This window comes from Bufo gargarizans, chromosome 2 (genome assembly GCF_014858855.1).
Source record: "Bufo gargarizans isolate SCDJY-AF-19 chromosome 2, ASM1485885v1, whole genome shotgun sequence".
Lineage (NCBI taxonomy): Eukaryota > Metazoa > Chordata > Amphibia > Anura > Bufonidae > Bufo > Bufo gargarizans.
The window spans coordinates 209565599-209591303 of NC_058081.1; positions in this window are offsets into that span (position 1 = coordinate 209565599).

Consider the following 25705-nt stretch of genomic DNA (forward strand, 5'->3'; position numbering starts at 1 on the left):
CAGCACAGCGCTCTCATAAGTGACCTCCACAACACAGTGCCCTCATAACTGTCTGACCCCCACAGCAAACAGCGCCCCTTCGTCTGTGACTGACAGCCGGCTGTTCGGCAAAGGCAGACGAACTGTCGTGCATAAGCGCTGTCAGTCACAGCAAAGGGGCAGGCAAGGGGGCGTGGTTACCGTGACTTGAAGCAAGGAGGCCGCCGCCTCTGTGACTTCAATCCTGACTAGAGAAGAGCGCCGGCAGGGCATAAAAGAACGTTTTCTGAGCTTTTGCTTCATCTGCCTTCAGGAAGAAAACGATCATCGGAAACACGCTGCTGGCTACTCTCAGGTACTGCTGCCGGCTCGGGATGGTTTTTGGAGGTGACAGGTTCCCTTTAAGTAAGAAAACCTCCATACGTACCGTACATAAGGGGGGAGATTTATCATACTGGAGTAGGATTGAGCGATATCAAAAATATTCCCACGATAACGATATTAAGAAATGTATCGCGATAACGATATATATCGCGATAAATACTCATTTAGAAGAAAAAAAACACTTGGGGCACAAGGAGACGTTATACTGTATGGGGCAACCACAAGGAGACATTATACTGTATGGGGCAGCCTCAAGGAGACATTATACTGTATGGGGCAGCCACAAGGAGACGTTATACTGCATGGCGGCAGCCACAAGGAGACATTATACTGTATGGGGGCAGCCACAAGGAGACGTTATACTGTATGGGGCAACCACAAGGAGACATTATACTGTATGGGGGCAGCCACAAGGAGACGTTATACTGCATGGGGGCAGCCACAAGGAGACATTATACTGTATGGGGGCAGCCACAAGGAGACATTATACTGTATGGGGGCAGCCACAAGGAGACGTTATACTGCATGGGGCAGCCACAAGGAGACGTTATACTGTATGGGGGCAGCCACAAGGAGACGTTATACTGCATGGGGGCAGCCACAAGGAGACATTATACTGTATGGGGGCAGCCACAAGGAGACATTATACTGTATGGGGGCATCCACAAGGAGACATTATACTGTATGGGGGCAGCCACAAGGAGAGGTTATACTGTATGGGGCAGCCACAAGGAGACATTATACTGTATGGGGGCAGCCACAAGGAGACGTTATACTGCATGGGGGCAGCCACAAGGAGACGTTATACTGCATGGGGCAGCCACAAGGAGACGTTATACTGTATGGGGGCAGCCACAAGGAGACGTTATACTGCATGGGGGCAGCCACAAGGAGACATTATACTGTATGGGGGCAGCCACAAGGAGACATTATACTGTATGGGGGCATCCACAAGGAGACATTATACTGTATGGGGGCAGCCACAAGGAGACGTTATACTGTATGGGGACAGCCACAAGGAGACGTTATACTGTATGGGGACAGCCACAAGGAGAGGTTATACTGTATGGGGCAGCCACAAGGAGACGTTATACTGGATGGGGGCAGCCACAAGGAGACATTATACTGTATGGGGCAGCCACAAGGAGACATTATACTGTATGGGGCAGCTACAAGGAGACATTATACTGGATGGGGGCAGCCACAAGGAGACGTCATACTGTATGGGGCAGCTACAAGGAGACGTTATACTGTATGGGGCAGCTACAAGGAGACATACTGTATGGGGGCAGCCACAAGGAGACGTTATACTGTATGGGGCAGCTACAAGGAGACGTTATACTGTATGGGGCAGCTACAAGGAGACATTATACTGTATGGGGGCAGCCACAAGGAGACGTTATACTGTATGGGGCAGCCACAAGGAGAGGTTATACTGTATGGGGCAGCCACAAGGAGACGTTATACTGGATGGGGGCAGCCACAAGGAGACATTATACTGTATGGGGCAGCTACAAGGAGACATTATACTGGATGGGGGCAGCCACAAGGAGACGTCATACTGTATGGGGCAGCTACAAGGAGACGTTATACTGTATGGGGGCAGCCACAAGGAAACATTAAAATGTATGGGGGCAGCCACAAGGAGACGTTATGCTGTATGCCGCAGCCACAAGGAGACGTTATACTGTACGGTGGGCCACAAGGAGAAATTATACTGTATGGTAGTGTAATATGGTAGCGTACGGACGCCTCTTACGATCCATGTAACTGGGGTAAGATCCTGTTAGGGTTATTCGTGGAGGAAGTCTTTGGGAGATTTTAAAGAAGAGGACATGGCTCCACATGGGCTATAAGTGACAACTGGTATGGGGGGGAGGGGTCATTCTGTGGTGCTGTCACTCTCCTCCCCCAAAATAGCAGTACATAAGGGAGGCTGACTTCAAATATGAAGTTCTCCTACCCCTATAAATCACCCCCATGGACAGTGACTGCAGTAATTACCTGAAGGAGTAGTGAAATAGCCAGGGGTTATGTTAGCAGTCAGCAGTGGGCTGTCGGCCACAAAGTGCAACGCAGCTGAAAACACCATCAATGTAAACCATCAGTCTACCGGAGCCCATTACACACGATATATACAGATATACACGTCATGTATGTACACAGTGACGTCTCTATTTATATGCGTATCACATCTCAGGTGGACAACCTGTGACACTGGAATAAAGACACGTGTTGGTGACACATATTAATGTTTGTACAAAGTCTTGGTAATGTTGCAGCAGATGGCAGCAAGATCACTTACTGCTTTATATTTTAGCTGCCCCATGGGTCAGAGAAAAGTCTATTTGTTAGGTCCCACCGAGTTCTAGTCATATGTCACTCAAACTACTGCACTGACAAAAGGCGGAGGAGCAGAGCAAGACGCAAGGCGGAAGAGGAGCAGAGCGAGGCGGCTTCGGAGGAGGAGCAGAGCAAGACGAGAGGCGGCAGAGATGGAGCTGAGCAAGATAAGAGGCGGCGGCGGTGAGGCACCAGACTTGTGCGGCAGTTTATGACAGGTTTATATAAAGTGGAAAAAAAAAGAAGCCTGCTCACCCCCTCCCTCTAGTGCACTTGAAGCCATGTCCAGCCCTCCACTTGCTAGTAGTAATGCAGGAGGCAGAGGCCAGTGACCGGGGAACGTAAGCAGGTGTCAGGAAGCAGACATTTTAGAAGCGGTCAGCACACATGCGACCGCTCCTATTATGTCATTAAATACTGCGGTTATTAGGAAACAGTGATATTGCCATATCACCGTTTTATAATATTGTGGTATATCGTGTATGCCGGTATATCGCTCAACCCTATACTGGACTAAAGGAAAACTGGCCTAGTTGCCATTTCCACCATTCCACTTTTTGCAGCTCATTTGGAAAATGAAAGGTGGAATCTGATTTGTTGCTAGGGGCAACTAAGCCAGTTTTACTTTACACCAGTTTGATCAATCTGCCTCATTGTGTTGCTGCAGTTATTAGTTATAAGGCGACCAAATGCATTAGATGTTGATTGATGGTTAAATAGCAGTTGAACGGGGCATGGCCTGACTGGGGATGTGAGAGGATGTGCAGAGCTGAGCTCCCGGCTGAACATCCTGTAATCCATGGGTGGCAGAGGACACATTTCTTGAAACCGTAAAAACTTAACTAGTAGATAATTAAAACACGAGACAATTCATTGTGGAATAAATAGGCCGTGTTGCTTTATTTGGGGTTTTACCAAGTTATCATACCAATTAATCAAAATACTGAATTAATAAATATCAATAAATAATCCAACCATAAAATATGAATAATTGAATAAATACTTAAATCTCATTAACTTATGGACCATTAAGTCCACCCAGCACGAGCTGGGTGACCGATCACCCCCAAACATGCAACACGACATAAAAAAATGGGAGGGAGGGCGGGGCGCTGCTCCTTGAAGGGTGCTCCACTGGAACTGACAGCTGGATACCTGTGCGCTGTCACCTTTATTCACCTGGATTCCCGCTCAAAATGACAGCTGCCAATCAGCTGTCCAGCATTTCCCGCTTTTAGAAACAGCTGGCCAATCCTGACAGCTGTTCAAAGCGTCCCGTTACCAGGCAGATCACTAGGGGAACCGCCAAAACCGGATTCCTGTCAGCAAAAAACCTAGAATTGAAATAGAAGAAAAAAGGGGGGGGGGGGGGGAGAGAGGGAGAGAAATCCTACAAAACAACCTCATTAACCAAAAACCCATATAATTGCCTCAAAATAAAACCAGTGCCCCTGCCACCATGTGTCCCCCAAGCTATACGCTCTGGGGGGGGCCCCTTCATTCTTCTCCCCGTCCATCTGGAGCTGTAACAGCTCACGGATACAACGAAGTGCTTCCCCAGGGGTCCTGCTACCGTACCGCTCCGCCATGCGCTGTCAAAAGGCCAAAGAGAAGGAGTGAGAGGACGGTGAAAGTGCCACCCCAGCAAGGCAAGATGGCGCCGCACAGTCAGTGAAGTTGCTGGATGTGGCAGCGCGACCGGAAAAGTTTGCTCACACCACTGAATCTGTTCATCCTGCGCCAGCACTGAACGCATACACTGCCGCTGTTAAGAGGAATCCTCCAGTGCCTCCATCGCAAGATGATAACATTTCAGAGGACTCTGAGGTCAGTGATCTTAATAGCAGGATGGCCGCCTCAGCGCTTGAGCCTACTATCAAGGATGTCTTTTCAGCGGTGTTACAATGCAATAATGCAATCACTGCGTTTACTACCAATGTGGGTGGCCTGAAAGAGGATATAGGGCTACTAAGGCAAGACATGAGGCAAGTCAAAGAGCGTATGAGTGAAATGGAGGGCCGCTTAAGTGATTTGGAAGACCAAATGCCGTCAGTTAAAAGGGACATGCAGCGGGTGATTCACAATGTCACCATGCTTATCTGCAAAACTGACGACCTGGACAACAGGCTGCGGCGAAATAATGTGCGCATGATTGGTGTGCCAGAACGTACCGAAGGAACAGATGCTGTTACATTTGTGGAAAAGTGGCTAAAAGAAAAAATAGGAAAATAAAAGCTGTCTCCTCTGTTTGCTGTGGAACGGGCACACAGGGTGCCGTTTCTGTCACAGATGGTCTAACAGAAAACAAGAAGTTACAAATAAGGATCCGACTGGCTTGATCCGAAACTAAGGAACAAAAGGGTGACCCCTATTTAAGCCCTGAAACTCTCCCTGTCTTCTCAGCCCATGCAAAGATCTCTATGATAGATAATTGCATGCTCTCGTGCCTCGAATGTATGACACCTGAACACCCTATAATAGTGAGGGGACACGACCACCAGCTCCCTACACTTAATACGGAGGGAGTCAGGGTCACCTAGGATCAAGCAAACAGGAAAACACAAATAAATGAACAGACTTATCTGTAGAAGCATCAGTTGTAGCATCCAGCATGTACACATTCCAGGAAGTTGTATAAACCGCAAAGTGATGCAGTATGGGAAGTTCTCAAAAAAGTATTATCCTTCACTTCAAAATTTCCAGATCTGACAGTTCTCATAATTGGTGATTTTAACATGTTCTTGGACAAATCCCTAGATACATTCCAATATGATAGTGGGGCCTCTGGAGGTGCTGGCCTGGCCAAGACGCTCGCTGAAATAGACTTGTATGATTTGTGGAGGTCCAGAAATCCCGGTGTGAAGCAATACTCCTGCTACTCGTCATCACATAGTTCTCTTTTTAGGATAGATCTCTCTGTGGGATCTAAGGGAGTGTTAGATAAGGTCCAAGATGTTAGGTACTTACCCCGTAGTATTTCTGAACACTCCCCGTTATTGGTAGTACTGGATTTAGGGAGAGAGCTATTGGGTCCGAGACAATCATGGCGACTAAACCCTTTTTGGATCCAGTTGGTTGATACTAGTACTGTGATATCTGCTGCACTTTTTTTTGTTACCAATAATGAAGGTCCAGCTAGTCACTCCATTATCTGGGATACAATGAAAGCTTATATTAGAGGGATATACATTAAACAAATTAGTTCCCATAAAACTAAAAGCAGGGCACTTACGACAGAACTGCTGGATAGAGTTCAGACTACGGAAGCTAAATACATCTCTGACCCCTCCCTAGAAAATTCCTCGCACTGGACGGAGGCGCAAGATCTACTAAAGGAATATTTGATTAGTAGGGCTGGGGACAATTTTTTTTTAAGACTCAACATTATTTTATGGAATGGGAATGTACGGGCCACCTACTAGCTACTATTATTAAGACCCAATCGGGCCCATCTTGTGCATTAGGAATCACTAATAAAATTGGCGTACAGGTATCAGGAGATGATAACATAATGAACATATTCCATGAGCACTATGCAGATGTCTATAAGTCCAGACTAGGGATTGACTGTAGTGACAGAGAGCAATTCCTGCATAATATCCAGATGCCCAGCCTGTCTGATGATCAGAGGTTATTACTTGATGGGGACATTCGATTGGAAGAGATGGTATTGGCGGTGCAGTCGCTTCCTAACGGAAAAGCACCTGGGGGAGATCGTCTGCCTGGGGAATTGTACAAAAAACATCAAGAAGTTTTGCTCCCGCATCTCCTACAGGTGTTTAATGAATCTTATAGGACAGGTATTTTACCTAGCTCTATGAGAGAAGCATTGGTGGTAGTGATCCCTAAACCAGATAAGGATCCCAATATGGTAGATTCATATAGACCCATCTCACTCTTAACAGTAGATATAAAAGTGTTGGCCAAGGTACTTGCTAATAGGCTCCTGAATGTTATCTCCCACATTATGCATGAAGATCAGTGCGGGTTTATACCAGGAAAATCCACGTCATTAAATCGTAAGCGTCTGTTCCTCAATATTCAGATGAGGGGAACAGAATGGGATGTGGGATGCCCTGCAGTGGTCTCTTTAGACGCTGCAAAGGCCTTTGATAGCGTTGAATGGGCGGTTATAGAAAAACTAGGATTCGGCCCTGGATACATTAATTGGGTAAAATTGCTCTCTAGTCAACCGAGAGCTAGGCTGCGAATAAATGGTAAGCTATCCCCAATGATGACACTGGAGAGAGGCACCAGGCAGGGATGCCCTTTGTCACCCCTCCTGTTTGCCATTGCTATAGAGCCCCTGGCTTGTATTTTGTGTTCTACGCCACTGATTTGAGGTCTGGAGAGGGGGACGGTGGAGGAAAGAGACTTGCTATATGCGGACGATATGTTATCATATGTGGGTGATCTGACATCATCAATAGATCCCATTATATTGTTAATCTCAGACTTTGGAAAACAGTCTGGTTTATTAATCAATTGGAATAAGTCAGTTATTCTTCCGCTGTCCCCTCTTCCGGAATCTCTTTGCTTAGATCATGTTAACCTGAAAGTGGTCTCCTCCTTTAAATATCTTGGAGTCACTATTTCAGTACAGCTGCGATCTTATGTAGCGAATAACCTAGTACCACTAATGGATAGATTTAAACAGAAAGCAGTCACCTGGCATAAGCTTCCATTGATATGGATGCCGTAATTGCTCTACATATTGCATAACTCACCAGTATGGATTCCCATGCATTATTATTATAAGTTACAGAGAATATTTAGATCCTTATGGAAAAATAAAAATAGAATCCTATATGAAACATTACAGCGTGGTAAAGAAGCGGGGGGACTGGCGTTACCTAACCCCTTTATATATTTCTTAGCAGCTCAGTTGCATCACTTTAAGGGCCGGGGGTCTCTGAGAGAGATGGGAAGATGTGGAGAATTGGTGAAGTGGGCATCTGGGGTCTGCCAGCCTATTTCGATTATGGAGAAAGATTTACCTGACTCTTTTAAACCCCTGCCAGTAGTAGGATTAATGAGGAAGGTCTGGGGAAAGGTTAAGGAAATTCTGGGTGTTCAGGAACTATTGGACCTGTCTCCTGTTTGGAATAACCCTCATTTAATAGAATTGTCCAAACTACAGGGATTTTCTGATTGGGAATGTAAAGAACTATAGAATTTAGGTCAACTATATTCACAAGGTATCCTAAAACAATTTGCACAACTTTTCACTGAATATGGCCTAGTGTCTACCCATTTCTATAAATACCTTCAGTTAAGGCACGTTATCAGTTCGCAGGATAAAGTGCAATTTGTATCACATCTCATGCTTAAAAAACTGATAGAACTAGGTCCTGTAAAAGGAGCTATTTCGGATGCTTAGAATACTTTGCTATATGAGCAGCTGAAAAAATATCCGTTCAAAGTTAAGTTGAAGTGGGAGAGGGATGTGGGCCCCATCTCAGACAGCCAATGGTAAGAAGTCCTTGCACAGATTCCTACTCTAACCTCTAGCGAAGCGGCTAGACTGTCTCAACTCTATATGATACACAGGGTATATAGAACTCCAATCTTCTTATGGAAGGTGGGATATAGATCTGACTCCAAGTGTCCGAAATGTGGGGAAGAAGGGGCCGGATTGCTCCATATGCTGTGGAATTGCAGTGCGCTACAGGGCTATTGGACAGATATAATCAATTTATTAAATAGGACCTTTCACCTGGAAAAACATTGTGAACTAAGTATCATGACATATACAGCGGCGCCCAGGGATCTCACTGCACATCCCTGGGTGCCGCTCTGTTCTCCCGTTATGTCCTCTGATATCTTCGCTCAGTAAGTTATAGTAGGCGGAGTCTGCCCTTGTTCTGCTGGGCGTCTCCTCCTCCTAGGCTGTAGCGCTGGCCAATCGCAGAGCTCACAGCCTGGGAGTTTTTTTTCTCCCAGGCTGTGAGCTCTGCGCTGTGATTGGCCAGCGCTACAGCCTAGGAGGAGGAGACGCCCAGCAGAACAAGGGCAGTCTCCTCCTACTATAACCAAGTCCCCAAACATACCGGAGGACATAACTGGAGAACGGAGCGGCGCCCAGGGATAATAGTAAGTGCAGTGAGATCCCTGGGCGCCGCTGTATATGTCATGCTACTTAGTTCACAATGTTTTTTCAGGTGAAAGGTCCTCTTTAAACAAAATTTATAGCGCAAATTATAAACTGGATCCTCGGTTTTGCTTGCTTGGTATGTTAGATTTGGATAACTTGCCACCAAATGTTACAATCAAAATCAACAGAATCTTATATCAGGCACGCAAAACCCTAGCTGCTAAATGGATACAGCCGCTTCCCCCAAGCATATCGGAATTCATTGCTAGAATGAATACAGTCATAAGATTGGAAAGAGGAGTATACATGAAGCGTAATAGCATGTCGAAATTGGATTTGTTTGTGGCCCCTGAATTGACAGATCTGGAGTTTGTAGTACATGGCTATCTAGTCTGAGGATCTTTTCGGGCTAGCCCGGGAGGGGAGAGATGGGGCTGATTGTGTTTGTTTAAGCCTAGTGTGCTGAAGCTTTATAGTGCATAGGTGATGTCATGGTCTGTTACTAAAACAAATAGGTCTTACACATGTTTATGCTTATCTACTCACTACAAGGTCTCACAATGGGTGGGGGGGAGGGGGAGGGGAGTTTGGTTGTTGGATCTTTATATTAAGGATCCTGTTTATTGACTATCCTGTTTTGTACAATGAGTATTTTTGCACTGTATTGAACATAATATATGACACAAGAATTTTGTAAAATGATATTGTTTATTTTTACAAAATAAAAAAAAAATTATCTGATAAAAAAAAATATCAGTTGAACAATTATCTGGTGAACGTTCATTTCACACAGTCATACACACTTTAGTCTGTATTGGCCCATACAATTTCATTGAAACCGGGCAATGGAGGAAAGATCGTTCATGAATCATCTTTCTTTGAATAAACAATCTTTCGACTATCATAGGAAAATATTGAACGTGGCCGTCTTCTTTTTAAACGATAATGATCTGTCATTGGTTGTTTAAAACAATTGTTCACTGTTAAATTTCAGTCAACATTAATTTTGGTTGAAATCATCCATTTTGATGAAATTTAGACTAATGCATATGGCCACCTTTATGTTGCTGCATGTACATTGGCACTTAAAGGGTTATGCCATGATTAATGAAAAAAATGAAAATCAGACATCACATAATACATGACAATCTCTTTCTAACAAAGCTAGAACCAGTTCTGTACCTCACATGGATCCAGAGATCTCCACATTGATCATTCCAATTGTTCTGATAGATTGTTTTCAGGCTGGCAGCTCAGGGGACGTGTCCTTTCTGCTGCAGCTCTCTCCCTATAACTGCCACAGCTTCATAGAGAACATATGACTGAAGGCAGTTGAAGATTTAAACTGAGCATGTGCGGCCAGCTCAGTGAGCAGGTCAAAGAAATAAGAAAAAAACAGGGGGCGTGGTCTGAGCATGCAAGTGTGAACAGCCTGAGTTCTGAGCTCCTGGGCCCAATTATCTACCTCAAACAATTATCTACCTCAAACAGACTGACTTTGGACCTCTTCCCTCCGTGGGACCCGATTTCCACCGGCGGAACCGCAAATATTGCGGTACTTTTCGCAGCAGCAGTCCCCTGCTTCTTCCTACGGCGTTTCCAAGATGGCGCCGATGAAGGGGACGGGACCAAATGCGGCAGAACAGATGCTGCTCCCACAGGTACGAGCACCAGAGTACCTGCTCCCTGGAGCTCCTGCCTCCCCAGGCTTGTGCTTTGGTGGGGGCACAGCAGCGCCCACATCTGCCCCGTTCACATTTACTCCGGGCACATGGGCCACGCAACACCCGGCCCCCTCTCCAGCTGCAGCGGTTCATGTGAGCGTGGGGACAGGGGTGAGATTGACCCAGAACTCTCCCAGCCTTTCGGCGCAACAAGCCCTGACGCCCTCATCGCCTTCTTCCGCAACAGTTATGTTGGGGGGTAGCCCCCATCAGGCGCCTATCACTGCCGCAGAGAGCCCCCTAAAGCCGATTCTACAGACTGGCCCCCAGGCATCGCTCCCGGTGGCCCTAGGGGAAGCCTCGCCACCCTCAGACATGGAGGGAGTAACTACTCCAGCAGAGGACACCGCTCTGGGGCTGCAGTTGGCCCAGGATATTCCAGCCACCCCTGCCATTTTCCGTACTCAGACTGCTGCGGAGGCTTCAGATTCATCATCCTCAGCCTCCTCTTCTCCTAGCAACCGCTCTAAGAGGCCTAAATTGAGGGACATCTGGTCGCTGCTCAGCTCTCTTCCTACTAAAACGGACTTAGAGTCAATGCTATTGAAGCTTGAATCTAAACAGGACAAAGCCATTGCGTCCATTAAAGCTGATATTGCCACAATCTCCACTAAAGTGACCTCCCAGGAAAATGTTACTAGCTCTCTGGACTTATTCTTAAGCAGGTTGAGGCGAGCATGTCCTCCCAGCAAGCCCTAAACAGACACCTATTGCTTCAACTTAACGACCAGGAGAATAGAGGGCGCCAAAACAATATTAAGCTGCGGGGGATTCCAGAAGACATCCAACCGTCCGGATTGCATACAGCAGTGATGGCAATTTTTAACACCCTCCTCGACAGACCGGATGAGTTGGAGATTGAATTAGATAGGGTTCACCGAGTCCTGGGACCCCATCAAGTAGGTGCCTCCAACCCGCGGGATGTGCTCTGCCGCGTTCATTTCTTCAGAGAAAAAGAGGACCTGATACAGAGAGCCTGGAGACGAGGCCCAGTGCCTTTTGCAAACTCTCAAATCCAAGTTTTACCGGACATGTCCAGGAAGACCTTGTTGATGAGGCGCACCCTGAAGCCGATCCTCCAAATTATCACTGAGGCTGGGGCCTCGTACAGATGGGGACATCCTTTCCACTTGATTATTCTCAGGAACGGAACCACGTTCGCTCTTCACATGATGGACCAGGCAGAGGACCTGTCCTGCTTTTTGAAAGTGCCTGTTCAGTTGCTGCCGAATTGGTTGGACGTCCCAATTCTAACATTCTCAGCTATGGCCTCGTCTAGTACCCAGAGACAGGGTGACGGTCGGGCACCGCCTTGTGGGGGACCAGCAAGGAGGCAGGAACGTTCTCCCCGGTCTGCTCCGGATTAATGGGCAGGTGGCGAGCCTTGAGGGCCCTCTTTGTCGCTGCTACCAATAGGCTCTCCTGGAGCCTCTGGGTGGGTTTGTCTTGCACCCACTATCTCTCGCACTCCTATAGCGAGGGCATGTCGCTTTAGTTTTAGAATGTTTTTGATGCATCTGGTGGCCAAGTGAATTTTTGAGACCAGGTCCAGGGTCGGGGACGCATCTCCTGATTGCTCTCTCTCTCTCCAACTAGGTCAGCGAGTCTTGGTCGACTCAATTCGGGTCTCCCAAAAATCGCATAGTGGGGGTTTTCTCCACCTTTTCCTGTGGAGGGTTACTCCGCAGGTTTTGTTTTACCTTCACTGAAGTAGCCGGTTTGGGTCTGACTGCCAAGACTTTTTTTGTCTGTCTTGTTTTTTTTACCCTCCCCCTCTTGTCTCTTCTGCTTGTTGGTTTGTGTCTCTCTTCATCTCTTTTCCTTACAGATTGAATCCATGTCATCTATAAAGTTCTCATCTATCAGTTATCAACTCCAATGGGCTGAACACCCCTGAGAAGCGCTCCTCCATCCTCCGGCTCCTATGGAGTAAAAAGGTACAGGTAGATTTTATTCAAGAGACCCACTTCCGTAGGCATGCTATGCCTTCGTTTAAATCCCCTAGATTTCCTGATAACTATCGCAGCTGCTTTTCAGGGTCCAAGTGAAGGGGAGTGAGCATACTCATAGCCAGGTCGGTTCCTTGGGAATTCATAGATGCTCATACTGACGACAATGGTCGTTTTCTGTTTCTTAAGAGACGGCTAGCTGGACAGTTGTACACCCTAGCAAATGTATACCTACCAAATACCAATCAACTCAAGGATTTGACTGGGATTTTGTCTCGCTTGGATGACTTTGCAGAGGGCACATTGTTGGTTGGGGGAGATCTTAATGTGGCGTTAGATCCTGTCGTTGATGTATCGAGCGGGTCCTCTCATCTTGCACACTCATATCTCCGGGGCATCAAAAAACTTCTCCACACCCATCAGTTAATAGACGTATGGCGGATACTTAATCCGGAGGTCAAAGACTTCACGTTTTATTCGGCAGCGAGGGACACATACTCTAGAATAGACTACTTCTTACTGAGACATTCAGCGCTGTCTCTCTTGAACTCATCCGCAATAGACCCGCTGACCTTTTCAGACCATGCGATGCTCCATGTTTCCTTGAAGTCCCCTCTCTGCACTCCGAAATCATGGCAGTGGAGATTGAATGAGTCCTTACTGTAGCTCAGGGAGTTCACACGGCGATCTCTCAGTACTTTGAAATCAATCAGAGTGATGATATGTCGCCTATCACGGTGTGGGAAGCTCACAAATGTGTAATCTGTGGGGAATTCATCAAACATGGAGCAAGACATAGAAAAGAAAGGGCGGCTAAAATCTCTCAGCTCCTAGAGGAAATTGTTAACCTTGAGCAGACCCATAAAAAATCCCATGCGACGGCTGCGTGCACTTCCCTCCTCCTGGACAGAAGCAAACTCAAAGAGAAATTGGATGTACGTACGAAAACAATTTTAGCGAAGGGCCGTAGACATTTCTTTGAGTTTGGAAACAAAAGTGGTAAACTGTTAGCCAGATTACTCAGAGATCAAATAGCAAGGAATTATGTTCCTCGCATAGCCAATGCCCGTGGTTCCCTCCTGAATGACCCCACTGCTATCGCAGAAGCCTTTGCTCGATATTACCAATCTCTATATAACCTTCCACAACCCAGCGCCTCCAATGGGTCAATGTGCTTAGCGATGGATAGGTATCTTACGAACTCAGGTATGCCGAAGATTCCTGCAGATACCCTCCAAGATTTAGACAGGCCAATCTCAGTCGAGGAATTAGCGGGGGCGCTTAAAACCTCCCGGCCTCCTACTACAAAAGATTTTTATCTCTTCTCCAGACCCTGCTAACAAAAGCATTAAATGTTCTCAGTATTGGACACTCACTCCCTGCAGATATGTCTAACGCACACATAACGGCCATACACAAGGAAGGAAAAGACCCCACCCTCTGCGGTAACTACCGTCCGATTTCCCTTCTAAACGTGGACCTCTAATTGTTCGCTAAAATTGGCCACACGTCTGGTCCCGCTGCTATGCGAGCTCATACACAATGACCAGGTAGGTTTCGTTCAGTTGCGGGAGGCGAGAAATAACACCACCAAGGTACTTAATCTGATTCATCACGCTGGGCCACGAAGCACCCCGCTCTGTCTTTTATCTCCGGTTGCTGAAAAAGCTTTTGACAGGGAGGGGTGGCCTTGGTTGTTTGCGGTAATGCGCTATGTAGGCATTACTGGCCCTATGGCGACATGGATTCGAGCTCTATATGAGTCTCCATCCGCGGCCACGAAGGTAAATGGTGTGCTCTCTTTGTCTTTCGCGATCCAGAATGGGACCCGCCAAGGATGCCCCCTCTCCCGACTTATCTTCGTGCTTACTCTGGAACTTCTCTTGAGGACTATATGACAGAACCCGAATATTTCGGGACTTCCGGTTGAGGGCAGGGAATTTAAGATTGCGGCATATGCGGATGATTTAATGTTCACACTCACTAACCCCAGGATTTCCTTCCTGAACCTGATGTCGGAATTCCGCACATTTCATGGTCTCTCTAACCTGAAGATCAACCTTAAGAAATCAGAGGCCTTGAATGTATCGTTACCGGCTGCTCTCTTGTCCGATCTGGTCGCATCTTTCCCATTCAAGTGGGCAACCGGAGCAGTAAAATATCTGGGCACTTATATCCCCTCAGATCTGAAGGAGGTATACCAGAGGAATTATATCCCTCTCCGGGATCGGATAAGAGAAGACCTTAAGAAATGGTCGAAGGGACTGCACACGTGGTTTGGAAGATGTGCTATTTTTAAAAAGGAACATCCTTCCGCGTGTGTTGTACCTCTTTCAGACCCTTACCATTAGACTCCCCGCTAGCTTTTTCGATAGGATTCACAGGGACCTATTCAGATTCATTTGGACAAGGGGCAGTCTAAGATTAGCTAGATCTCTTTTACAAATCCCGAGGGACAAAGGAGGGCTGGGCGTTCCGGACTTACGAAAATATTACTCTGCCTCCCTGCTCCAAAGGATTATAGGCTGGTGTCGACACACTCAATACAAACAGTGGGTCTCTATTGAACAATTGTACTCGAGCTCTCCTCTGGCCTCCTTGCCATGGGTGGATCTGAAACTCCCTCCGCCTCTCTCTACTCATCCAACAATCGGTCCCACCATTACACAATTCCATAAGGTTAAAGAAAATCCTTTAATCTCACCCTCTCCCTCCCCGATGTTCCTAATTCTAGGAAACCCCAGTTTCCCGGCGAGTTGTCGGGGTGGACCATTTTTGCAAGTGCTCCCTTTTTAAGAACCTCGGGCAGATGGCGTACGTATAACAAACTGCTGACATTGACGGATCCCTGCTCCATGGGATCTTGGAGATCCAGACAGCTGACACATTTCCTATCCTCGATTCCGGCTTCCACAGGGTATGACAGATCACTTACCTTCTTTGAGAAGGCATGTGTGGGGTCGGGTACATACAGAGATTCACTGAGTGTTATCAGTCATTGGTGGCTCCACGACAGGACTATCTGCCCCCATATGTGACGAAATGGTCGCAGGACCTGGGAGTGGATGTCCTCCCTGACCAGTGGCCTAAACTATTCTGCCTGCTCTACAAGTCATCCATTGCGAGTAGGTTTCAGGAAGCGGGCTATAAGATAATGTCCAGATGGTATTATGTCCCGGTCAGATTACAGAAAATGTTCCCATCTGCGTCCCCAATGTGCTGGCGTTGTGAAACAGCCATGGGTTCAATGCTTCATATTTTTTGGGGTTGCCCCAGACTCAGTCCCTTCTGGCAGTCGATCCACGCAGCGCTGTCTTCAATTTTTCAGTTCTCAATCCCGAATACGCCTGTCTTTTTCCTATTATTTTTATCGGATTTACCAATGAGCGTGCTTTGGAAGTCTTGTCTGTGCTCTCTGGTGGTAGCGGCGAGGGCATGGATGCCTGCGAGGTGGAAGTCCTCTTCGCCTCCGACGACTGGCTGCTGGATTCAAAAGGTCGAGGAGATCCGGAGAATGGAGGAGCTCACTTCGCAGTTACGTTCTGAACATAAAGCCTTTCTGGATGCCTGGGCCCCGTGGTTTTCCTTCCAGGACTCCCAGGGTTTTCAGAGCTTACTGGCGTGAGAAACTAGACGATTCATTCTTAGTACTCTTATATGTTCCCCCCTCCCCCTGTGCTCCTTGTTAGTCATGGTCATGTTGTTGTCTAAAGTCTTGCAGATGAGATCTGATATGTTTGCTTGTTTCTGCGCCTTCAACTTTTATGGATGACATTTTCCAGTCTCCATAGGTACCTGTTATTTGCACCTTTTCATTTGGGTACGGGTGTGAAAATATGTTCTTCCTGGTCACTCTCGTTAAGAGTTCCGGATCTGCCTCTTTATCAGGGTTTTTCTTTTTTGTGTTAGATACATGTTTAGTTGATATGTTGTGTTTTAAAGATACATATTACCCTTTGCTGCAAGCGCCATTACACTATGTACGTGCAATCTATTAAATATGAGATGTACACTGTTTAACCGCTTGCCGCCACGCTAACGCCGAAAGGCGTCATCGCGGCGGCTCTCCCAGGTCACACTAACGCCAATAGGCGTCATCTCGCGTGAGCCGAGATTTCCTGTGAACGCGCGCACGCAGGCGCGCGCGCTCACAGGAACGGAAGGTAAGCGAGTGGATCTCCAGCCTGCCAGCAGCGATTGCTCGCTGGCAGGCTGGAGATGTGATTTTTTTAACCCCTAACAGGTATATTAGACGCTGTTTTGATAACAGCGTCTAATATACCTGCTACCTGGTCCTCTGGTGGTCCCTTTTGTTAGGATCGACCACCAGAGGACTCAGGCAGCTCACTAAAGTAGCACCAAACACCACTACACTACACTACACCCCCCCTGTCACTTATTAACCCTTTATAAACCACTGATCAGCCCATATAGACTTCCTGATCACCCCCCTGTCATTGATCACCCCCCTGTCATTGATCACCCCCCTGTAAGGCTCCATTCAGAGGTCCGTATGATTTTTACGGATCCACGGATACATGGATCGGATCCGCAAAACGCATACGGACGTCTGAATGGAGCCTTACAGGGGGGTGATCAATGACAAGGGGGTGATCACGCATATAGACTTCCTGATCACTTCCCTGTCATTGATCACCCCCCTGTAAGGCTCCATTCAGACGTCCATATGATTTTTACGGATCCACTGATACATGGATCGGATCCGCAAAACACATGCGGACGTCTGAATGGAGCCTTACAGGGGGGTGATCAATGACAGAGGAGTGATCACCCATATAGACTCCCTGATCACCTCTGTCATTGATCACCCCCCTGTAAGGCTCCATTCAGACGTCCGTATGATTTTTACGGATCCACGGATACATGGATCGGATCCGCAAAACGCATACAGACGTCTGAATGGAGCCTTACAGGGGGGTGATCAGTGACAGGGGGGTGATCACCCCATATACACTCCCTGATCACCCCCTGTCATTGATCACCCCCCTGTCATTGATCACCCCCCTGTAAGGCTCCATTCAGACGTCCGTATGATTTTTTACGGATCCACGGATACATGGATCGGATCCGCAAAACACATGCGGACGTCTGAATGGAGTCTTACAGGGGGGTGATCAATGACAGAGGGGTGATCACCCATATAGACTCCCTGATCACCTCCGTCATTGATCACCCCCCTGTAAGGCTCCATTCAGACGTCCGCATGTGTTTTGCGGATCCGATCCATGTATCCGTGGATCCGTAAAAAATCATACGGACGTCTGAATGGAGCCTTACAGGGGGGTGATCAATGACGGAGGTGATCAGGGAGTCTATATGGGTGATCACCCCTCTGTCATTGATCACCCCCCTGTAAGGCTCCATTCAGACGTCCGCATGTGTTTTGCGGATCCGATCCATGTATCCGTGGATCCGTAAAAAATCATACGGACGTCTGAATGGAGCCTTACAGGGGGGTGATCAATGACGGAGGTGATCAGGGAGTCTATATGGATGATCACCCCTCTGTCATTGATCACCCCCCTGCAAGGCTCCATTCAGACGTCCACATGTGTTTTGCGGATCCGATCCATGTATCCGTGGATCCGTAAAAAATCATACGGACGTCTGAATGGAGCCTTACAGGGGGGTGATCAATGACGAAGGTGATCAGGGAGTCTATATGGGTGATCACCCCTCTGTCATTGATCACCCCCCTGTAAGGCTCCATTCAGACGTCCGCATGTGTTTTGCGGATCCGATCCATGTATCCGTGGATCCGTAAAAAATCATACGGACGTCTGAATGGAGCCTTACAGGGGGGTGATCAATGACAGGGGTGTGATCAATGACAGGGGGGTGATCACCCCATATAGATTCCCTGATCACCCCCCTGTCATTGATCACCCCCTGTAAGGCACCATTTAGAAATTTTTTTGGGCCCAAGTTAGCGGAAAGTTTTTGTTTGTTTTTGTTTTTTTCTTACTAAGTCTCATATTCCACTAACTTGTGTCAAAAAATAAAATCTCACATGAACTCACCATACCCCTCACGGAATCCAAATGCGTAAATTTTTTTAGATATTTATATTCCAGACTTCTTCTGACGCTGTAGGGCCGCTAAAATGCCAGGGCAGTATAAGTACCCCACATGTGACCCCATTCCGGAAAGAAGACACCCCAAGGTATTCGCTGAGGGGCATATTGAGTCCATGAAAGATTGAAATTTTTGTCCCAAGTTAGCGGAAAGGGAGACTTTGTGAGAAAATACAAAAAAAATCAATTTCCGCTAACTTGTGCCAAAAAAAAAAAAATTCTATGAACTCGCCAGGCCCCTCATTGAATACCTTAGGGTGTCTTCTTTCCAAAGTGGGGTCACATGTGGGGTATTTATACTGCCCTGGCATGTTAGGGGCCCGAAAGCGTGAGAAGAAGTCTGGGATCCAAATGTCTAAAAATGCCCTCCTGAAAGGAATTTGGGCCGCTTTGCGCATCTAGGCTGCAAAAAAGTGTCACACATGTGGTATCGCCGTACTCAGGAGACGTTGGGGAATGTGTTTTGGGGTGTCATTTTACATATACCCATGCTGGGTGAGAGAAATATCTTGGTCAAATGCCAACTTTGTATAAAAAAATGGGAAAAATTGTCTTTTGCAGAGATATTTCTCTCACCCAGCATGGGTATATGTAAAATGACACCCCAAAACACATTCCCCAACTTCTCCTGAGTACGGCGATACCAGATGTGTGTCACTTTTTTGCCGCCTAGGTGGGCAAAGGGGCACATATTCCAAAGAGCACCTTTCAGATTTCACAGGTCCTTTTTTACACATTTTGATTTCAAACTACTTACCACACATTAGGGCCCCTAGAATGCCAGGGCAGTATAACTACCCCACAAATGACCCCATTTTGGAAAGAAGACACCCCAAGGTATTCCGTGAGGGGCACGGCGAGTTCCTAGAATTTTTTATTTTTTGTCACAAGTTAGCGGAAAATGATGATTTTTTTTATTTTATTTTTTTCCTTACAAAGTCTCATATTCCACTAACTTGTGACAAAAAATAAAAAATTCCAGAAACTCGCCATGCCCCTCACGGAATACCTTGGGGTGTCTTCTTTCCAAAATGGGGTCACTTGTGGGGTAGTTATACTGCCCTGGCAATTTAGGGCCCCTAATGTGTGGTTAGTAGTTTGAAATCAAAATCTGTAAAAAATGGCCGGTGAAATCCTAAAGGTGCTCTTTGGAATGTGGGCCCCTTTGCCCACCTTGGCTGCAAAAAAGTGTCACACATCTGGTATCGCCGTACTCAGGAGAAGTTGGGCAATGTGTTTTGGGGTGTCATTTTACATATACCCATGCTGGGTGATATAAATATCTTGGTCAAATGCCAACTGTGTATAAAAAAATGGGAAAAGTTGTCTTTTGCCAAGATATTTCTCTCACCCAGCATGGGTATATGTAAAATGACACCCCAAAACACATTCCCCAACTTCTCCTGAGTACGGCGATACCAGATGTGTGTCACTTTTTTGCCGCCTAGGTGGGCAAAGAGGCACACATTCCAAAGAGCACCTTTCGGATTTCACAGGCCATTTTTTACACATTTTGATTTCAAACTACTAACCACACATTAGGGCCCCTAGAATGCCAGGGAAGTATAACTACCCCACAAGTGACCCCATTTTGGAAAGAAGACACCCCAAGGTATTTCGTGATGGGCATAGTGAGTTCATGGAAGTTTTTATTTTTTGTCACAAGTTAGTGGAATATGAGACTTTGTAAGAAAAAAAAAATAGTAATAATAAATCATCATTTTCTGCTAACTTTTGACAAAAAATAAAAAGTTCTATGAACTCACTATGCCCATCAGCGAATACCTTAGGGTGTCTACTTTCCGAAATGGGGTCATTTGTGGGGTTTTTCTACTGTTTGGGCATTGTAGAACCTCAGGAAACATGACAGGTGCTCAGAAAGTCAGAGCTGCTTCAAAAAGCGGAAATTCACATTTTTGTACCATAGTTTGTAAACGCTATAACTTTTACCCAAACCATTTTTTTTTACCCAAACATTTTTTTTTAATCAAAGACATGTAGAACAATAAATTTAGCGCAAAATTTATATATGGATGTCGTTTTTTTTGCTAAATTTTACAACTGAAAGTGAAAAATGTCATTTTTTTGCAAAAAAAATCATTAAATTTCGATTAATAACAAAAAAAGTAAAAATGTCAGCAGCAATGAAATACCACCAAATGAAAGCTCTATTAGTGAGAAGAAAAGGAGGTAAAATTAATTTGGGTGGTAAGTTGCATGACCGAGCAATAAACCGCTAAAGTTGTGGAGTGCCGATTTGTAAAAAAGGGCCTGGTCACTAGGGGGGTATAAGCCTGTGGTCCTTAAGTGGTTAATATACTGTTGCACTTTATGGTATTTGTATACATCTAAATAAAGAATAAAAAAATAAAATAAACTAACAGCAGGTGGCGCTATACAGATATGTTTTATTGAATAACTCAGTTATAATACATTTTTAATTACATGCAATTACAATAGTATTCAGGTGATTGTTAGAAAACTGTAGAATATTTTATGACACAGCCCATTTAAGTGCCGCTTTAATGCATGCAAAATCGTATTGAGTTGTTTCTCTTTATACAGTCACAAACCTGATAAACAGGTTTGTTTAAATTGTCTGCTAAGAGCAAGTATGCAAAGTTAGGCCTAATGCACACGACCGTATGTACTTTGCGGTCCGCAAAAAATACGGATGACATCCGTGTGCATTCCATATTTTGCAGAACGGAACGGCTGGCCCCTAATAGAACAGTACTATCCTTGTCTGTAATGCGGACAATAATAGGACATGTTCTATTTTTTTGCACAATGGAAATACAGACATATGGAAACGGAATGCACACGGAGTACCTTCTTTTTTTTTATGCGGACCCCTTGAAATGAATAGTTCCACATACGGTCCGCAAAAATAACAGAACAGAGACGGAAAGAAAATACGTTCTTGTGCATGAGCCCTTATAGATATTTGCAGGTTTGTGGAAAATACACATGGAAGGAACACATGCTGCTCGGATCCACAATACACGGGCACCGTTCAATGGGTCCGCAAATCCGGAGATCCAGAATGGTGCGGAACGGAACCCTACGGAAGCACTACGGAGTGATTCTGTGGGGTTTTGTCCTGTACTTCCGTTCCACAAAATCATAGAACATGTCCTATCTTTTTGCGGAACGGCTGGATCGCGGACCCGTTAAAGTGAACGGGTCCGCGATCTGCTGCGGATGCCCCGCGGTCGGTGTTCGTGCAAAATGCGGTCCGCAGCATGGCCACAGGGCGCACACGTTCGTGTGCAGGAGGCCTTAACTGAACCCACGTAACCCTTTGAAGACCCTGGGATTTTCTACAGTCGTGGCCAAAAGTTTTGAGAATGACACAAATATTAGTTTTCACAAAGTTTGCTGCTAAACTGCTTTTAGATCTTTGTTTCAGTTGCTTCTGTGATGTAGTGAAATATAATTACACGCACTTTATACGTTTCAAAGGCTTTTATCGACAATTACATGACATTTATGCAAAGAGTCAGTATTTTCAGTGTTGGCCCTTCTTTTTCAGGACCCCTGCAATTCGACTGGGCATGCTCTCAATCAATCTTCTGAGCCAATTCCTGACAGCAACCCATTCTTTCATAATCACTTCTTGGAGTTTGTCAGAATGAGTTTGTTTTTGTTTGTCCACCCGCCTCTTGAGGATTGACCACAAGTTCTCAATGGGATTAAGATCTGGGGAGTTTCCAGGCCATGGACCCAAAATGTCAACGTTTTGGTCCCCGAGCCACTTAGTTATCACTTTTGCCTTATGGCACGGTGCTCCATCATGCTGGAAAATGCATTGTTCTTCACCAAACTGTTGTTGGATTGTTGGAAGAAGTTGCTGTTGGAGGGTGTTTTGGTACCATTCTTTATTCATGGCTGTGTTTTTGGGCAAAATTGTGAGTGAGCCCACTCCCTTGGATGAGAAGCAACCCCACACATGAATGCTCTCAGGATGCTTTACTGTTGGCATGACACAGGACTGATGGTAGCGCTCACCTTTTCTTCTCCAGACAAGCCTTTTTCCTGATGCCCCAAACAATCGGAAAGAGGCTTCATCGGAGAATATGACTTTGCCCCAGTCCTCAGCAGTCCATTCACCATATTTTCTGCAGAAGATCAATCTGTCCCTGATTTTTTTTTGGGAGAGAAGTGGCTTCTTTGCTGCCATTCTTGACACCAGGCCATCTTCCAAAAGTCTTCACCTCACTGTGCGTGCAGATGCGCTCATACCTGCCTGCTGCCATTCCTGAGCAAGCTCTGCACTGGTGGCACTCTGATCCCGCAGCTGAATCCTCTTTAGGAGACGATCCTGGCGCTTGCTGGACTTTCTTGGACGCCCTGAAGTCTTCTTAACAAGAATTGAACCTCTTTTCTTGAAGTTCTTGATGATCCTATAAATTGTTGATTGAGGTGCAATCTTAGTAGCCACAATATCCTTGCCTGTGAAGCCATTTTTATGCAACGCAATGATGGCTGCACGCGTTTCTTTGCAGGTCACCATGGTTAACAATGGAAGAACAATGATTTCAAGCATCACCCTCCTTTTAACAGGTCAAGTCTGCCATTTTAACCCAATTAGCCTGACATAATGATCTCCAGCCTTGTGCTGAGTTAACAAGACGATTACTGAAATGATCTCAGCAGGTCCTTTAATGACAGCAATAAAATGCAGTGGAAAGTTTTTTGGGGGATTAAGTTAATGTTCATGGCAAAGAAGGAGTATGCAATTCATCTGATCACTCTTCATAACATTCTGGAGTATATGCAAATTTCTATTATAAAAACTTAAGCAGCAACTTTTCCAATTTCCAATATTTATGTAATTCTCAAAACTTTTTGCCACGACTGTACTTTAGTGGTTTTGTTTTTTACTCCCTGCCTTCCTGGAGCCCTATTTATTTTATTTTTTTCCATTCACATAGCCATATGAGGGCTTGTTTTTTTTGCAGGACAAGTTGTATTTTCTATTAGAACCATTTAATAGTGCATACAATGTAGTGAGAAGCTGGAAAAAAAATTCCAAATGGGGTCAAACTGGAAAAAAAAAGTAATTTGTAGGTTTTTGGATTTCTTTTTTACGGTGTTCCCTATGTGGTAAAACTGACCTGTTCTCTTCAATCTCTGGTACAATATGATGACAACAATACCACATGTGTATAGTTTTTCTTACATACTGATTTTTTGCTTTGCACAGCAATATTCTGACCCCCATAATTTTTTTATATTTATGTCTGCGGAGTTGTGTGGGGGCTCATTTATTGCGGGACAATCTGCAGTTTTCAGTTATACCATGTGTGCGTGTAGATGCCTTTTTGGTGACTTTTTACTAAATTTTTGGGGAGGTGAAACAATGAAAAAAACTGTGAATCAGTCATTTTGATTTCTTTTCCATTACGGAGTTCACCATATGGGATTAATGCATTTTATATATTAATATGTTATATTAATATATATTATATTTAAATAGTTTGGCCATATTGGGATGTGGCAGAAATGATCTGTATTTTTTTATTTGATTAGAATTTTGTATTTTTTACATTTTTAAAAACTTTTTTCCTTTTTTTATTACTTTTGATTGCTAGATCACTTGCCCCATAGACTGCAATGAATTACCATTGCAGCCTATCAGACATTCAATACTTTCCTATGAAGCTTCTTAGGAACTATCTCTGCAGTAGCCTCGGATCCTTGAGAGAGACTGAGGCTGGTGGTGGACAAACATCGGCCGGGACGTTTCGCGAACCGCGCGTTCGCGCAGGGCCCCATTAACTTTCATGGCAGGTGAACCTGAAAAACCTTCAGGTCATATTTGCAGCCACCAAATACTTACTAGAAGTGCACAAATAGTCCCACAACATGGACAGTGACATACCAGAGGGGGATCATTGGCAAACATTCCCACAAAAAATATGTATTTTAATCAGGGGCCATTTTTATGCGTCATAAAGGGAAAATCTCAAAAATGTGCCCTGCTGGAGCCTAGAATTTTTTTATTTTAGGCCACAGGAGTACAGGCAAATCCTGAAAAAAAAAGGGGATACAAAACATCCTGCACGATGTGATACTAAATATGCGGATGTGCATGGCTACATTTATAAAGTCACAGAGAATAATGCACTATAGTAGCAGATGCAAACATAACATATGGACTAAGGGTACTTAGGGGCTCAATACTGGAAAAGAACTGATCAGTTTTAGGCCTCATGCACACAACAGTATTTTTTCACGGTCCACAAAATGGGGTTCCGTTGTTCCGTGATCCATTTCCGTTTTTGTTTCCGTGTGTCTTCCTTGATTTTTGGAGGATCACCAGACATGAAGGAAAGTGAAAAAAAATCTAAGTCAAGTTTGCCTTGCAAATGATAGGAAAAAAACGAACACGGATCACGGACGCGGATGACAATCTTGTGTGCATCCGTGTTTTTTCACGGACCCATTGACTTAAAGTCAATGGGTCCACAGAAAATCACGGAAAACGGAACAACGGACACGGAACACAACAACGGTCGTGTACATGAGACCTTATCCTAATGCATTCCGAATGGAGAGCAATCCATTCAGGATGCATCAGAATGTCACTCTCTGCCGCAAGTACCCTAAGCCCTCACTCTAGTAATAAAATCTGAGACACTTAGACAATACATTTTGATCAAAATAAATGTTTTTATCAAAATGTATTGGCTAAGTGTCTCAGATTTTATTACTAGAGTGAGGGCTTAGTCCATATGTTTTGTTTCCATCTATTACTATAGTGCATTATTCTCTTTGACTTCACGGGAGTACAGGCCCCAAAAATTAGGCATTCACCTGACAGAAAATAACTTGTGATGATGTGGCTGGAGGTACATTAGGCGTTCACTGGATACAAATTTTACTGTAGGCCAGTACAGGCCCCAAAAACTAGGCCTTCATCTGACAGAAAAGAACTTGTGATTATGTGGCTGGAGGTACATTAGGCGGTCACTGGATACAAATTTTACTGTAGTTGCAGAGGATGAAGGGGGGACCAGAAGTATTTGAAATTATGGACGCCGTGGCTTCTTTTTAAGGGGTCTCAAGCGTTTCATGATTGGTTGGAGCGGGCCAGTAACTCTCCAGTTGCTCTAGGACAGTGATGGTGAA